This window comes from Xiphophorus couchianus, chromosome 5, assembly GCF_001444195.1.
Source record: "Xiphophorus couchianus chromosome 5, X_couchianus-1.0, whole genome shotgun sequence".
NCBI classification, from domain to species: domain Eukaryota; kingdom Metazoa; phylum Chordata; class Actinopteri; order Cyprinodontiformes; family Poeciliidae; genus Xiphophorus; species Xiphophorus couchianus.
This window is the reverse complement of record NC_040232.1, coordinates 11,886,504-11,899,263: the sequence shown is the minus strand read 5'-3', so window position 1 is coordinate 11,899,263 and position 12,760 is coordinate 11,886,504. Positions and strand designations below refer to the sequence as shown.

The following is a 12,760-nucleotide window of genomic DNA, read 5'->3' as shown; positions in this document are numbered from 1 at the left end:
TGGCAAGAAAAAAAATCTGTCACTAACACTTTTAAAGTGTCATTTTGTTGTGGAAATTCAATAGTTATTCCATGGAAAAATGAAGAAAAAAATCTTAAACCTGCATTTGTTTTTAGAGCTATATTTAAGAATAATAACATTTTTATCATTGTTATTTAAGTTACTAAATGCCGCTATAAACTAAATTTGTCTGTAGAAGACTTCTATACTCTTAAAGGATATATTTCCCATGATGCTGACTGAACTTTTTGTTGACAGGAGCATTGCGTGAACAACAACAGCTGTCTTTAAAAGAAAGTGAAGAAGTTGAGTGACATTTCCTTTGGATGCTGGAGAGTTTCCTTATGTTACCTGAGAAATATGTGTTGGATGTATGTTAGTCAACAATGTAAATGCTTTTATTTTTATATAAAATCTATTAAGGCTAAATTTAAGGAGAGTATATTGAGTTTCGTTACCCTGTAAATTAACAGAACATTTTAAACCTAATCAAGAAATCAAAATGAACAAAACTATTTAGTCAGACCTTGAAAAATAATAATAATAAAAAAATCAGGACAGTGGAAAATCAACGACTGCTTTTAAAAATCCTGCAGTGATGATGAAATAATAAAAAAGCTTTCAATGTGGATGGCAATATTTTACACAGTTCTCTCCTTCCAACGTAGCAAACTGTGCAGACATGCATGTTGGCTTTCACCGCGGAAAACTACAAGTATCCTCCACCATCCCAGAATGCTCTCCTTTCTCACACTCAGCATCAGTTTTCCTCTTCAGGTCATCGGGTCAGAGCTTCTTGAAGAGGATGTAGGTGAAGAGAGCCAGCACGCCGGCAGACAGCAGCCCGATCACACACTGATGGATGGTTATGACGTTCTCCAGGGCGTGGATGCGCTCCTCCATGGCGTTGGTGTGGATGTAGTCATAGATGGAGGCGCCGATGCTCCACACCGCCCACACGGCATCCACCACCGCCTTCATGGTGGGGGAGACCATCGAGAGTGCCGCCTGCGGCCGACCTGCCGCCTCATCAGCTGCTGGTCTGCAGCTCTGCTCTGAAGGGAGAGGAGAGGGTGACACTCACTGCAGCGTGTGGGCTGAGAACTAAACTTCACATTCAGCAACCAGTTTGGACTTGCTCTTTATGTGATTACCTAATTTAATGGGTAATCACAAAAATACATTATTTAATAGTTTGGGGTTTTTTTTATTCTCATTTTTCAGTCATCGTCTGCTCATGTGTTTAGTGGAGAAACAAAATCCAACATTATGAAATAATGGGCTGCACTTATTGACAGCCCTTGCTCTCTGTCCTTCGGCAACATGGCAGCATTCGGTCTTCCTTTGTCACAAAGTGTGATACAAATATATACAACTATTTGTTGGGAGATTTTGTTTTCCTAACTTATGGTTCTGCCTATCAGAGTGTGTTGTGCCAATGTAAACTTGGGTCTTCATCCTTGTTTGTTGTTTCATACTATTTAATTATTGCTCCTAATGTAGACATCGACAGGTTTAAACATAACACTGCCTTCTTCCCCATTTGTTAATATTTGCTGTTCAAAAACACAACGTTTTTTTTCTCCCTTTGACAGTAAGTCAGACTAGATGTTGCTTGTTTTAGGTAATTGATGATTATCTGTTTTGTTTGCTAAATGCCAATGTGAGTAGAGTGATTTTTTTGTTACTTTTAGTGAGGGACTTTACATATAATGTCACTGTGCCTTTAATCAACTTGGTAAAACCCAGAAGATGGTTTTGTAGGCTTTCTTATCTAAACAGAGTTCCTCCATTCACATTTGCTGTTTCCCCATTGCTTGTAGCAAACTGCAAGCAGGACTTCTTGAGGCTCTTTCAAAAGAACCTTCCTTCTCGCCACTTCTAATAACACCTGAATAACAATATATTTTCCCACCTGAGCTGTAAATCTCTGCACCTCTTCCAATGTTAGACCTGTTGGCTGCTTCTCTGATTAATGCTGTCATTGGCCAGCTTGTCAGTTCAGGTGTACAGTCATGTCTTAGTAGTGTTTCAGTGGGGCCAATCTTTCCACTTTTAGATTAATTAGTAGTTTATCCCTTACCTCCGTGCTGTGTTCCTTGGTTTTCATGATCCTGTTCATTTATGTTATCAAAATAAAAAAACTGCTTTATACTGACATTAAATTCACAGATGAACTTTACCAACTTGCAGCAATTGGATGCCCAATTTTAATCAGGGGCTACAAGGTAAATGGGGATGGATACAAATGTATGTTATATGTTTCTGATTTGTATTTGTAAGAAAAACAAAAGAAAAAAGTAATTTGTGTTCTACTCTAAGCAATGACATCACTGTAGTTTGTGGTTTGACTACACAAAGTACAATTTGACAGCCTTCGCTTGACATACAAACTTCTATATATACACAGTTGTCACCAGGACAGTTTGTCCACCTGTTAAAGTAACACGAACCGCTGTTTATCTCTATACATGCAGGCTCTGTCTATTCCTCAGTGATTCGTTCAACACATGATGGCGTCATCAGGTGTCATCAGTTAACCAGATGCCATTCTCATCACCTGGCTTTTTTTTGTTTTTTTTTTGTTAAATCATGCTCAGAAAGCGTCAACATGTCAGGTCTGAATCTCCACTGCGTCCTAACTTTCAGGACATCAGCAACAAGGCGATGGGAGTGTGGCGTACAGAGAGATCCAGCTGAGCTCAGGAAGACGAAGTGAAACTCACCCACACGGTTCAGACGGAGGTCAACATCCGTCCCGTTGGTGCTGAATTATCCTATATAAGAAGCCGGGGTGTTCCCGTTAGACACAAAGTCTGACATTGCTATTCTACAATAAAGCTCGCATCGACAGCACGCCTCGTTTCCGAGTAGGGTCTTCACGATAAAAGCTTCCCCGGCACAAGCGTTTTACGGCAAAGCTACGCAACAGGCCGCTGTTGTGAAATATTTTGAGACGCAGGACTAACCAAAGTGAAAACTCAATCTGTTTTGTCTGCCCGCTTTTATTTTTAAAGGGCCCAGACATGAAACCGCTTTTATTTTGAAGAAAACGACCTCGTTATGTGAAGCACCTGACTGAAGCCATGTGAGATGACAAAACAGAAAATCTGACTCGGAGATCCTTGAACAAGATGTCAAAAATCATACGCAGGGGTATGATTATGAAGAAAGTTAAAATTGAAACGGTGCAGTACAACGAATTACAATCAACTGATAAAAGCTGCATGTAAGCAAAATAAAGCGAAATGCAAAATATTTGTGATTTAGTGGATTGTATAGGAACAAAGCCCCAAACATTAAGCTGAAAGGAGAGTAGGGCCAGTATCTCATGTGTCCATTATTGACCTTAACAACTTTATTAGTGCAATTGTTCTCACTATTATCACTTGATGCCATGTCATCACAAAGAGATATTGAGATGACATTTTCCAAAATTCACATTTTTCCACTTTTTGGAACCAAACGCTATCCTGTAAGAGATCCAATGCGAACCCCCTCAGAGAGAGAGCGGTAAATCACTCACTACAGTTACCAGCTGCTTGCAAGTAATCGAAGTAATTACATAGTCAGTGTCGCCAGAGGTCGCTGTGCACCAACATGTTGCTGGTGAAGGGAGATAACGGGAGAGGTGTGATGAACCCGGGATGTACACAGTCAGAATCGATAAAAAGGGGGGAACACCTTGAGAGAGGCGCAGACGAGCCGCCCCGGAGGCGACGTGCTAAAGAGGACCGGCGGCCGAGTTCAGCCCCGGGCCTGGGTGGCCCGCGTACAGGGGAGAGTCAGCGCGCCGCAGGAATATGTGCAGCTGAGAGGCACATGCTCGGACATTTCTCTGTCTAGAGCTCTTGATCCGTTTTCTGGTCCTCTTTCGGAACAACTACTGCGCCCTCGGAGGGAAACCTATAATTGGACGCGAGCCAGTGACGCGCTGAAAATAACCAGGTTAGTGCACAGTACCGGTCCATTTTGGGGAGGGCCCAGCCAGCGTGAGGGCGCAGCACCATATATCACCTCCTTCCAGCTGTTTGGGAATATCCTGCTCGGATTTTTCGAAGCTGTAACATGGCAGTAGTAGCAGTAGCAGCAACAAGCTGCCCTTTCCCCCTTTCCCTCCATCGCTCCAGAACTGGATGAGTGGACTGGGTGCGCACAGGGAATCTCACGGCGAGGAGACGCAGACGTTTTTTTTTTTCCTTTCTAAAAGGGAGGGAGGGCAGGAGATGGGTGACTGGCACAAGGCGCGACACTGTTGCATGTTTTTTTTTTTTTTTTTTTTCTTCCTCCCTGGACAGAGGGGGGAAGATGGGCTAGGGATTGGACAGTCCGACTTTTCCCAAAAGACAATTCGTTCCTCCCTCCACTCCCAAAAGGGATATTCTTGCACAAATTTGGGATGCGTGCAACACCAAGTGATCATATATTAGTTGGGCGGCGGTGGCGCTGGAGCTGGGGCTGGACGGTGAAGTTAAACTTCGCTTACAAAGACGCGATCAACAGCAGGCAGACAGACAGGGAGTCAGGCATGTCCACCCAGACGCCCCCCTCCCATTGGCTGCGGGATGTTGACACCTGTCCGGAGCGCAGGTAACCGCATACACACCGACAGGCAGCACTTGACAGTGGGCATGCACGGATCAGCTCATGTCTCTGGATTCGATGGGAAGTCATGCAGGGTCAGGATTAAACCTCTTGGAGTTTCCTCCACGGGGCTGCTGAAGGTGTGTGTCAGAGGCTGGGTCTTTGCGGGCAAGGTGAGTCCTCACTTCATTCAACTGGCCTACAAAGTCCCAGTTTCTGGCTCATGAGCCCACCATGACCAAGGCAAAACTCCTCTGATACGAATTTATAAAATAAAATAAAAAAATAAAAAAAGAGGAAGAGAAAAAGAAGCTGGGAACAGATGCAGCATACCTTAAAAACTGCCTTAAATAAAACCTAAACTTTATTTTAATTCCAGCACATAAATTATTGCATATATATATGCAATAATATGCATAAATAAACACATAAGGCTTTTTCTGGCCTAAAAAAAATCCTCTTCTCTTTGAGGTCTGATATGCCGATTTTTACTGATTCCTGTTCCCCAAATCAAGTTATACATATAAAAAACCCACATGGCCATTTAAAAATAAATCAGATTAATATGTTCTTTTTACTCTAGCATAACAGGAGCCATTACTATATTTGGGTGGCTTAATCTAGATATTTTAATGCAATATTTGTAAGGATTATTTTTAAACAAGCAAAATATGTAGATGATCAAAAAACAGTTTAGGCTTATGTCAGATTTACATGTAAAAGATTTTTCATTCAACCAAAAAAATTGGAAAACAGTACATCTATATCTATGTAACTTAGTAATTTTTTAAATTCACATTTTAATTAAAAACATCATGTTGAAAATTCTTTAAACCTTTCTCAATAAACAAAAATATATATATATATATATTTACATTATATCGATCAAACCATCTTATAATTTCTGACTAGCTTTTTGCACTAGTATTTTTACAATTCATCTTTGGAGATTAGTTTCAAGTCTGAGGCTGGAACATCTCCTTGCCGTTACGCCTCCTTGCTCCCTCCACAAACTCTTGGTTTAAGTCATAGTTCTGGCTGGGCCACTCCAAAATAATAATTACTTCTAGTCAGAAGAATGTTGGAAAAATGTTATGTTAATAATTAAGAACTCTCTGCATTTTATTGTTCTAGGACATTTTCTAGTTAAAGAGCCACTTTTGCTCCCACTGTTGCAACATAAAACGCACCTAGAAATAAAACTCAGCTAGAGCCTCAAAAATCGATTTTCTAAATATTTATTAGATACAATGTTTCATTATATTAACAAGCAAAATTAAACTAAAAATATTTTTATTTTCAGATTTTAGAGCAAAATGAAAGATCTTAGTCTGATAAGAATTAGGGACATAGAATTGTATTTTTTTTAATTGAAGGACACGTGCTGCACATCTTTATGCTTTAATTTGTCATGGTCTGTGGAATCAGTAGGCTAATCAGTATGCTTCAAAGAAAACCGGAAAGTGCAACCTAACATGCTTGTGTATATATATATATATATATATATATATATATATATATATATATATATATATATATATATATATATATATATATGACACGCAAAGTCAGTTTAAATGTCGAAGCAGAGGTGGGTGCTCTATTTATGCAAAATTAACATTTTCAAACTCCAATCAAACTGGAGAGGTTGTAAAGAGTTTTTGCATTTATTTTTAATTAAAGTAGACTTTTTATCTGAAGTCAGATGCCCAAAGCAGATGTCCTTTCTAGTGAACATAGCAACTTACAAATGCCAAATCATGCCAAAAAATGACATTGCTTGCCACCATTTATCTGTACAGCACTTGATTGGTTGCTTAAAAGAACAATTATGTTTCAGTAGTTACCTTAAGTTGATCACTCTGGTCATATAAGAAAACCAAAACCTGATCATTCTGATTTTGATTAATTCAGAGACGTGATGAATGAAAATTTGGAGCATGTTCATGAGCAGAACAATTCAAGATTGAGTAAAAACAACTTAATATAACAAAGTTGAACATACATAGGGGTAGCAACAAAAAAAAAAAAAGCAGAGGTCAGTTTGTGAGAAATCACAAAGTGCCACTAACTGTTATGTTGAACAAGCCTGTCAAGCAGGGGAGAAGAGGTCTGGTTCGGAGGCTTGTTTCTATATCTGTCCTGACCCCGACATGCTGTGCATACCATGCTAATGAATTCAGCATCCTGACACTAGATGCTTTATGTAATTAATAGAGCTCAAGGCTAGGGTGGCATCTCCATGCTGCCAGTGACACATAGGTGAGACATTCGCTGAAGTACGGGATTCTTATTTTTAAAAACACAAGGCGGGCGCAGGCATTTTTACAGCCCATCTAAAACAGCCGTGCAAATGAAACGGGACCCCCGCCTCACTGATAGCACAAAAGCAGGGATGTGTAAGCTTTAATTTATTGAGCTGTTAATACTAATCACAACAGGTTATTTTAGGTGATGTATAACACATCAGTGGCAGGTCATTTGGTTTTACTAGCTTGCTATTACTTCTTGAGTCTATAAGAAGTTGCTGTGGACTGGAGTTTATGGAAAGTTGACTCTGGTTCTAATTGGATTCCTCAACACTGTCAGCAACATCCTAATGCTTATTAACAGCGATACGCGGGTGCCACATTTTGCACCATTTCTCAGCTGCCCATGGAGCAGATTTGAAAACAATCGTCAGAGCTTCACAATCCTCAGCTCCCTCCATTGTAGGTCCATAAAAACTCAGCGACAGGTCGCAGAACGCAGTTTAGAAGTATAAATAAATAAAAGGGCGCAGCCAGGAGCTGTCCATATATGCTGCAAACCTTCTCGAGTGTGAGAGCCGAGGGCCTGAGAGAGGGAGGCTTGCCGCCTGGTTTGAATAAAGCAGCACGGCTGCAGGGAGCTCTGGGATAGTCACCAAGTCCGCTGATTAAAATTGTGATATTAAGCAGTGCTGGCTGCTGCTGCCTGCCAAGCTGCTCTCAGTGGCATTTTCATATTGTTTAAAAGGCCCAAACGGACTCATCTCGCCACTTGCTGCACAGTGCTGCTTTTTCCCCTCTCCATTCGATCATATTCTCCCACTACTAGTTTTGGAGCATTTCAGACCTGCTTTAAGTAGTCCAGTGTGGGTCAGAGAGCTGTTTGTTAAAAGCCGACATGTGTAGCATTGCATAGAATGCATGTGGAAGGATTGTGTGTTTACTTCCACCGTGAAATCACATGGCGCGTTACTTCTTGGAAATTCTGCTCTGAACTTGTTCAACTCCCCTTTTAAAAACGTCACTGCAAATTCCAATAAAACTCTGCCATTATAAATATGCAATTCACAAATGCTGGAAAGCAACCAAAGTTGTTTTACTACTGATATACATGAGCCAATCTTTTTCGAAATGTCAAACTCCACAGGTTGTGGTCACTTTCCTCTGCTTCGACTGAACAGATATCAGTTATGCTCAGAATCATGTTTGACAACCCGACAAGCGTTGCTGTTTGATCTCAAACGTTTGGAATGAGAGACAAACACTAGGTTAGGCAGGGAGGGAGAGAGGGAAAAAAAAGGCAGCAAGAAAAGTGAGGGACTTTTAGGGGCAGCTGTGTTTTATTAACCCAGTCATAATGCCCCTAAAAATCCTTATTGCTCTTGCAATGGTCAACAAGCCTCCTGTTGCAACATGTCGAGGATCTCAGAGCAACATGAAGGGACATGTTGCGGTGCTGACCAAGAAGCAATTGAGTAGTTTTGATCGGGTCACTGACATGACACTCAGAGATTTTGAACTAATCATAATAGTCACAGAATACCACATGTGAAGAGGGAATGAAACTTTTGATTAAATGTCAGGGAAGATAAGCTTGGGGTGGCAAAAGTTTGCCATATTGACCAGGGGGAAGACAGAATGACCAGCATTTCTCTACAAACTGTGGAAACATTTCTCTCTGGCAGTGTTGACTTGTGTTGTCGTTATGCATCTGCCGAAGTCGCCCCAGTTTAGTATTAATATGCAGACGGGGAAGCTGACACGCTGTGTCCTTCTGTGTTTTGACATTGCCACAAAGTACCAAGGGAGACGCTCCAAGACAGAGACAGAAAGGAAGAGCAGTTGTTATTCTAAAAAAATAGGCTAAATGCTGTTTTAGAGTAGTACAATATAGAAATGCAGGACGAACAGATTGACAGCACATCAGCAATGCATAAAGAGAGAAACAAGCAGACAGGAAGATGACAAGGAAACAGACAGAAAGGAGGAAAAGACAGAGGCAAGCAGGCCTTTAAAGCCTCCAGACTTGGGTGTGGTGTGCTGGACAGTCATGGCTGCAGAGTGGCTGGTATGGAGGTCTCGATATTGGTGAATGAGTCATCACAGGGAGCGTATTCGGTTGAGTTTCCCTGCAGAAAGGCTGCTGCTGGAGGAATCAAGAATCCTCTTCACAGACAAGGGGAGAGGGTGTAAGGGAAAGTGTGGATGATGACTCAGGGCCATGAACCACATGGCGATGGAGAGGGGAGGGAAGAATTACTCATCAGAGCATGTGGAATCTCATATGGCTATCACAGGACAGGCAATGTGCTTCCCTCAAGGCTGCCGCTCAACCGCCATCAGTCCCCGAGGTTCCAGCTCGACACTGTGGACTGGTGGAGCCCTGGGGATGGCTTTTTAACTTCTTTCATAAAAGCAGGGCCCATTCTAGCTTGGGGGCAATGGAGAATCATAAGGCACAAACATTGATAAATGAATTCTTTGGCAAAGCTGAAGTGCGCTCCAGCTGCATTGAGTCACACGAAATTCCCCGCAAATGTTCCATCTCTTGTGACTGATGAGGATAAGCAGGAAATACTGCATTGATATCTGACAGAAACAGTGGGTTTGCAACTGTGGATCTCTTGATAAGCATGGGTTTAGCTTTATAGTGTTACTTACAGATGTGGGGACTTGGTTTAGCCTGGTGGAATAGGGCAGTTATTGTCATTACTTGAAACGGCAGGGCGTGGGAGGTCAAACTGGCTGAGTTCCTGGTTCAAACAGAGAAAGAGGGGCATTATCTATGCAAGATCGTTAAACATGAGTATTACCTTATTCACCATGTTTTTGCGATCAGGAGGGTAAATTACATCTAGTTGATGTGGCCCATCTTCTTTTAATTAGGCAATGCTGACAAAAATCCATAACCAGAGAAAATTGAGAAAAGAAGAAGAGAAAATGACTTCATAAATGTCTGCCCGGTGCGGAATGACATTTTAAGGCTTCTTTTCTTTTACCCTTCAGCTTACATTGTCACATCTGTGTAAATCCATCTTAGAAGTGATGAGTGAACCTTTTCAATGAGCTTACAGATGATAAAGCTGTGCAGAGTGATGACAGGACAGTAAATATGGACAAAAAGGACTACCCACATGACATCCACACTGTCTTCTCTTTGTCTGCTTTGGATTCAGCAGCTGAACCAGTAGAAGTCTTTGGTGTAAAAGTGATGGAGAATAAGGCATCAGTCGATTGGTGCATGACAAAAGGGGATAAAATCAACAGAAAGGCTTCGACATAATGCACCCCTTTGGTTTTCATGTATAAATGATCTCTATGCAAGACATAAAAAACTGTTGTGCAACAATTTAGATCTACTACACATCTATTATTATGTATGCATATTCTGCAAAAAATGGGGATCAGTATGCCTCTTTGGCTTGACTCAACAGGTGAAATTGCCACACCCATAGCACCAGCTCATACCCTCCTCTTAGAAGTGCCGACACCATCCCAGTTCTAACAGTTTCCATTAGGGTGTGGGCTGACAGGGCTCCAACAGGAAAACCACTGAAATCCAGAGCAAATACTGCAGACAAAAGCTAGACAACGAGAAAAACTGGAGCAGACTTTCCCCAGAGTGGATCCCTCCTGCTATACCCCCCTGACCTGCTTTCAGCAGATAGTGACGGCGACTCATGATTAACCAGATATCAATGGAGGGGAATGTAATCGCTTATTTTAAGATTCGGTCATAAATTCTTATTTAAATTAGCTAAAGAGCCATGCAAACAAGAATAGCACTGACAGGTGAAGTGGATAACATTGAGCATCATCTTACAAGGCAGCATGGTGGTGCAGTTGTTGGGACTTTTTCTTTGCTCTAAGAAAATCCCCAACGTCACAGAACAATCTCGCTCTTGGTCTGTACCTTCACTGCCTTTCTCTATCTCGAGTTTTGACATCACCGATTCCTCCAACGCTGACAGTTAGTACCACTGAGCACTGTTGGAGTCACAGTCTGCTATGACTGATGGATTTGCTATTCAGATTGAGCCGTGGCTTTCCTGTATCATCGCCATCTATTACTACATTTGCAGACAGTTAAAAAGTTTGACTAAAGTGCATCCAGAGTCTATTTAATATGGAACAGCTCTTATAGGTTTTAAATAAGGAGCAATTCTGTAGTTCAAGGAATACATGGCAACCTTAGTAGCAGCTGAAGCTGTTATTGCTTGGCTAACGGCTCATTTTAAGTTTTAGGTGTACATCCAGAATAAAGCTCTCCAATGAAGGAAAATCACAATTTTAATTGCCAGAAAAAAGACTATTATGCCATTAACACTGAACTGCATTCTAAATTTAGTAGTCAGAATTACCAGAAGCACACAGGTCACTCTGTATTGCATGTAAAGCTAAGAAAAACCAACAGACAAAAATGTAGCATTTGCATTTAATATCTTTTGGTCCATTTGTTTAAGCTTGTGGTGCTAAAAGTGATTTCCGGCTCCCACTGTTGAATCCTTTTGATGGTACAGAGTCACAGATGTTTCTCTGCAACCCTTCCAGACATTTCTACCATCCCCACTCGCAAAAGCATTCTTGGACGTGCATCAATGGTTTAAAAGCAAGTTATTGTTAAGATCCACTTATTTGTTTTCAGGCCTCATAAAATGAACGCCCTCGAGAGACAGATTGCAGTGGAGAAGATCTGAAAAATGCATGGAAAGGTCAAAATAAATGCTACACATGACTTGAGCTGGAGGAGGAGGAAGAGGGGGGTTTTTCTTTGTCTTTCACACTCAGATCAGAATGAGATCTGCAGCTTCACAGGGTCATAGCTGTGTACAAGATCATGTGAGACACAAGTGCCCTTAGCCAGACCTCTTGTTGTTTGCTTGTTGTAGAGCAGGTCACAGGTTTTCTGCACTGTTACGGATTCATTTCAGCCCAGGCGTCCTGCATCTTCAGCTGTTTATCTTTGTGATTGTGTTTGAATAAGAAAACAGTGGGCCTACCCAAAGAGTGCTGCTAGTTGTGTTGTTTAAGATTCTTTGCTGCAGCACACAGAGCACTGCAGAAGTTACAGTTTTCAGATGCTCCTCCACTCGGGCTGGTCCTGTTTTCAACTTTGTTTTTTTTTTTTGTCCACCTGCAGTGAGGGGCATTTTCCAGTTGTTTTCTGGCTATTTGTTGCCAACAGTGCTTTTTGGCAGCTCTCAGCCACACTGTCTCTTTGCATTGCAAAACCAGTCGAAGGCAGCGCTCGGCTCGGCGGTTTTGTGTCCCAATATTGGGAAACCGTGATCTCCGCAGGGCGATTGGCAGATGTGTGTTTGATGCTTCAGATACACTCATGCCAGCGAGTGAAAGAAGCGGGTTTTGTATAAAAAAGGGCGAGGAAAAGCAAGTCTTTGTTTTGGCAGAGCACTGCTTGCCAAAGAAGTGGATCGGCAGCCAAAGCTCACCAAACAAACCTGAGGGGCTGAGTGCTTTATCCATTCAACCTCTTCATGAGTCAAAATGACAGCTTTACTTTCCGCAATATCCTCTCTGCTGCATTTTGTTTGAGCTGAGAGGTCTACCAGTGAGCTGTGGTTAGCTGTGGCAGGCTTTTTTCAGAGTGGGTTTTGGGTGGTTGTAAATGTGACCGAGCGCTGCATCTCTTCAGACGTTGGCTTCTGAGATTTTTGAGAAGGAAACAGTCATTCGTTTGGTTGTAATTAACTAAATTTGTCTGAAAGAACATAATCAGCTTCAGTTTTTTTTTTAGCTCCATACAGAATGACAAATGACTGAAACTCAATTACAAAAACACAATATTTTACATTTTTACACTTTTTTTAAGACGATCAGTGTTCGGAAACGTGTAATCATAATCTACGATTTTCTTTTTTCCTGGTGTATAAATATGACAAAGCACCAAATAGGACAAATAGCAAAAA

The 12,760-nt window shown here is 41.5% G+C and overlaps 2 long non-coding RNA genes across 2 annotated transcripts in view; one reads left to right on the top strand and one right to left on the bottom strand.

Moving 5' to 3' along the window:
- Window positions 1–563: 563 nt before the first annotated feature.
- Window positions 564–2,854, bottom strand: LOC114144560 (uncharacterized). The gene is made up of 2 exons (XR_003595509.1): window positions 2,727–2,854; window positions 564–1,055 (listed from the first exon to the last, which is right to left on the bottom strand). It is a non-coding gene; the product is annotated as an uncharacterized LOC114144560 (long non-coding RNA).
- Window positions 2,855–4,465: 1,611 nt separating this feature from the next.
- The window catches only part of LOC114144561 (uncharacterized), a 28,163-nt gene continuing 19,868 nt past the window's right edge, over window positions 4,466–12,760 (top strand). The window contains exon 1 of the long non-coding RNA XR_003595510.1: window positions 4,466–4,590. This is a non-coding gene — a long non-coding RNA (uncharacterized LOC114144561). The remainder of the gene's footprint in view (window positions 4,591–12,760) is intronic.